The following is a 4,383-nucleotide window of genomic DNA, read 5'->3' on the forward strand; positions in this document are numbered from 1 at the left end:
GTAGAGGATGTCTTAGTAAAGGTTGAAGACCTGTACATCCATGCTGACTTCATAATCCTAGACACTGGAAAGGATGAAGATTATTCCATCATCCTTGGAAGACCCTTCCTAGCCACAGCAAGAACTGTGATTGACGTGGACAGAGGAGAGATAGTCCTGCAACTGAATGAGGACTACCTTGTGTTTAAGGCTCAAGGATCTTCTTCTGTAACCATGGAGAGGAAGCATGAAAGTCTTCTCTCAATATAGAGTCAAACAGAGCCCCCACACTTAACTTCTAAGTTTGGTGTTGGGAGGCCATCATCAAGCTCTGAGTCTCTGTGAAGCTCTCTAAGAGCTCACTATCAAGCTATTGACATTAAAGAAGCACTTGTTGGGAGGCAACCCAATGTTATTTAATTATATTTATTTATTTTCCATTTCTATTTTATATTTTCTTTAGGTTGATGATCATGTGAACAAAAAAACAAAATGAAAAAGAGCATCAAAAATAGAACACCCTGGAGGACAGGCTTACTGATGCCAAGGCATCATAGGCTAGTTTCACTGGCATTTTTCTGTTAGTTTTAGTTATTTTATGCATTTTCTTGAGCTTAAAGTAACCAAAAATGGTTAAATGAAGAACAAAGTAATGAACCATCCAAACAATATGATTTTGATGCAAATTCCATGAGTTTTAGTTATATTACTTAAATGCTATGAATGAAAGATTTCTCATGAAATTTTGCAAGACTTTGATGCAATTGTTTGGATGATTTCAGGGAAGAAGAGGCTAAGCAAGGAAGCAACAAAATCAATAAAGGAAGCTTGAATATCACATGTGGAGTTTAAGTTCCAGTTTAAGCCTAAACTGGAGCTTAAACGCCAAAATCATGAAGGATAAGAAATGTTGGGATTGAAGTTTAACCTCCAGTTTGACCTCAAACTGGAGGTTAAACGCCAGAATGAAAAGCCTCACTTAAGGAGCATTCCACGTTTAACCTCCAGTTTGACCTCAAACTGGAGGTTAAACGCCAGAATGAGTATGCCACCCAGGGAGGAGTTCCACGTTTAACCTCCAGTTTGACCTCAAACTGGAGGTTAAACGCCAGAACCAGGAAGAGTACCAGGGGCCATTCCACGTTTAAGCTCCAGTTTGACTCAAACTGGAGCTTAAACGTGTTCGATAGTTTTTTCACTCCAGGGTTGCTCTCTCCATCTCCACGTTTAACCTCCAGTTTGACCCCAAACTGGAGGTTAAACGTGTTCGACACCTCCAGGGCCACCATTCCAAGCTTCCACGTTTAACCTCCAGTTTGACCTCAAACTGGAGGTTAAACGTGTTCGACCTCCAGTATGCCTCCACCCTTTTCCACGTTTAACCTCCAGTTTGACCTCAAACTGGAGGTTAAACGTGTTCGACCTCCAGGGCTGCCCTTCCTATCTCCACGTTTAAGTTTCAGTTTAACCTTAAACTGAAGCTTAAACGTGTTCGACTACATGACTCTCCAGGGCTACCTTCTTCCATTTCCACGTTTAAGCTTCAGTTTAACCTTAACTGAAGCTTAAACGTGCTTCTACAAATGGCATCACTGGAAGTGTCTGGCGTTTAAGTTGCAGTTTAAGCTTAAACTACAACTTAAACGCCACTCTTGGAAAAAAGTTTCTGGGCCAAAAATATTGTGATTTAAGTTAGTCTTTGAGCACAATTATTAACTTAAACTTACTTTGGTATGAAACCCAATTGAATATCATGGTTTATGGGATTGGGCCTGAGGGATTGATGAGTTTGAAATCTCATTTATTGAGTCATGTGCCATTATTTGATTATCACTAAGTTGGCTCAATAAATGTTACAGGATTTGGATCAACAACCTCATCAAGATTATGGATCATAAACCCAAGACAAAAGGAAAGCAAGGAGAGGCCTCAAAGCCCAAGAAGCACAACTGAAGCTCAATATAGAAAGTGTATAAATAGGATAGAAGTTAAGTTAGAAAAAGGGACTTTTACTTTCACTTTTAGCTAGTTTCTTTTTCTTTGTAATTGAATTGAGAGCTATGATTCACTAAACCCCCTTTCATTGGGTTAGGGAGCTCTATTGTAATTCAATGAATCAATAATAGTTTATCTTCTTCTTCAATCTTTTCTCTTGAATTTTGTTAGAAAGCTTCTCGATCTAATTCCATTGAGTAGTTGTCTTGGGAAAGAGACTACTCATACTTGGAATCCTTCGGAGCCTTGGGAAAGGAATGGAGGATTCATGCTAGAGAAGCTTTCTCACAGTGGATTGGATTGGGGTTTGGATGGATATTGTGACATGTAATCCTACCAAATTGTGGTTCATGAAATTGTGTGGTATAATCAGTGATCAAGCATCATCTCTTCTTATGAACATTTAAACCAAGGGATTGGGAATTTGTTTGTTTTTAGAGAGCATTGGTGAGCCAAGGAATTGGGATCCAATCATATAAGATTGCCAAGCAAAATTCAATGAATGCATTGGTTGAGGAAGAGATTTACATGTTTTGATTCGGAGATTTCAATATCTCCTAAACCCAATGAATTCCCCATTTCTGATTTCCACTTTCTCTTTACATTCTGCAATTCAATTCTTGCAATCATCCCCATTCCCTTTTAATTTCAGCAATCTTTAATTCATGCAATTTAAGATTCAGCCATTTAATTTTCTTGTCATTTACTTTTCCCGCCAATTTTACATTCCGCAATTCTCATCTCAAATCTTGATTCCGCTCAACTAGAACACACTTCTAATCCGAATTGCTCACTCAACCAATCCTTGTGGGATTCGACCTCACTCTATTGTGAGTTTTTACTTGACGACGATAACCGGTGCACTTGCCGGAAGGAATTTTGCCGATCGTGCAATTTCCTAAATCGTAGCATAACACGTTTATGCGCATCAAGTTTATGGCGCCGTTGCCGGGGATTGGTTTTCGATTGACAATTCTCAAATTGGAAGCTAACTAGATTGAGCAATTTTCTCTTGCTTTGTTAATTCTGTTCTAAATACTTGTTGAATTTTAATTTCTGCACTTGGTTACATGCTTTCTTTCTTTATGCCTTTAAATTCATGCAACTAACTCACTGACTCACTAACTGTTTGAATTAATTCCTCAATTGAGCTGACCATACTCTTCCATTAACCAAGAGTATTTTACCTGTTTGTGTTTGAGCTGTGTTCTTGTATGACAGGTAGGAGAGGAGAGACATCAACTCCTCCATATACCGAACCGGAAAGGACCCTTCATAGACTTAGAAGGGAAGCAAGAGGGAAGAGAGTAGTGGGAGAAGAGGAATCTGAAGGAGAATCTGAGGACAATTTTGAGGAAGCTCTAGATCTCAACATGGATAGAGAAGTTCACAACCATGAGAGAGCTGATGGAAACAATGCCATTCCTGAGAGGAGGGTTCTTAGTTCATACATAAACCCAACCTCTGGGAATTGTGGTAGTAGCATCCAGAAACCACCCATTCAGGCCAATAATTTTGAGCTCAAGCCACAGCTAATATCATTGGTGGAAAATCATTGTTCCTTTGGAGGAAGTGCTAATGAAGACCCAAACCAACATCTCACAAAATTCCTGAGAATTTGTGACACTGTGAAGTCCAATGGAGTCCAGGAAGATGCCTATAAACTGCTCTTGTTCCCATTTTCACTTAGGGACAAGGCAGCTAAGTGGCTGGAATCATTCCCAAGGGGGAGTCTAACCACATGGGATGAGGTGGAAGGCAAGTTTCTGGCACGTTTCTACCCTCCACAAAAGGTCAATAGGCTTCGATCTGAGGTCCAGACTTTTAGACAACAAGATGGTGAAACTCTCTACGAGGCATGGGAGAGATTCAAGGACTTGACAAGGAAATGCCCACCAAACATGTTCCATGATTGGGTGCAATTGCACATCTTCTATGATGGGCTCTCTTATGAATCAAGGAAGGCTGTAGACCATTCATCAGGAGGTTCATTGAACAAGAAAAAGACCGTGGAAGAAGCCATTGAAGTGATCGAGACAGTGGCTGAGAATGAGTACTACTATGCATCAGAAAGGCACAACACTAAGGGAGTCATGGAGCTGAACCATGTTGATACAATTCTAGCCCAAAACAAGGTGTTTGCCAAGCAACTAGCAGAGCTTACCAGGCAATTAGAAACAAAGCAAGTGGCTGCAATACACACACAAGATCAAGAGGAAGTAGGCATTGAAGGAGGTGATTGGGATGAGGTTAACTATGTGGGAAACCAACAAAGGCAATCATATGATCCACACTCCAACACTTACAACCCAGGCTGGAGAAACCACCCAAACTTTGGGTGGGGAAACCAACAAACCCAACCACAAAACCACAAACCTTACAACCACAACCAACAAAACAATTCCACAT

At 40.3% G+C, this 4,383-nt stretch overlaps 1 non-coding gene across 1 annotated transcript; it reads right to left on the reverse strand.

Annotated features, from left to right (window-relative positions):
* Positions 1-3,773: 3,773 nt before the first annotated feature.
* On the reverse strand, positions 3,774-3,877 carry LOC112746412 (small nucleolar RNA R71). Its single transcript, XR_003174298.1, has one exon. It is a non-coding gene; the product is annotated as a small nucleolar RNA R71 (small nucleolar RNA).
* Between the last annotated feature and the right edge of the window lie 506 nt (positions 3,878-4,383).

The sequence above is a fragment of the Arachis hypogaea genome, chromosome 14 (genome assembly GCF_003086295.3).
Source record: "Arachis hypogaea cultivar Tifrunner chromosome 14, arahy.Tifrunner.gnm2.J5K5, whole genome shotgun sequence".
Lineage (NCBI taxonomy): Eukaryota > Viridiplantae > Streptophyta > Magnoliopsida > Fabales > Fabaceae > Arachis > Arachis hypogaea.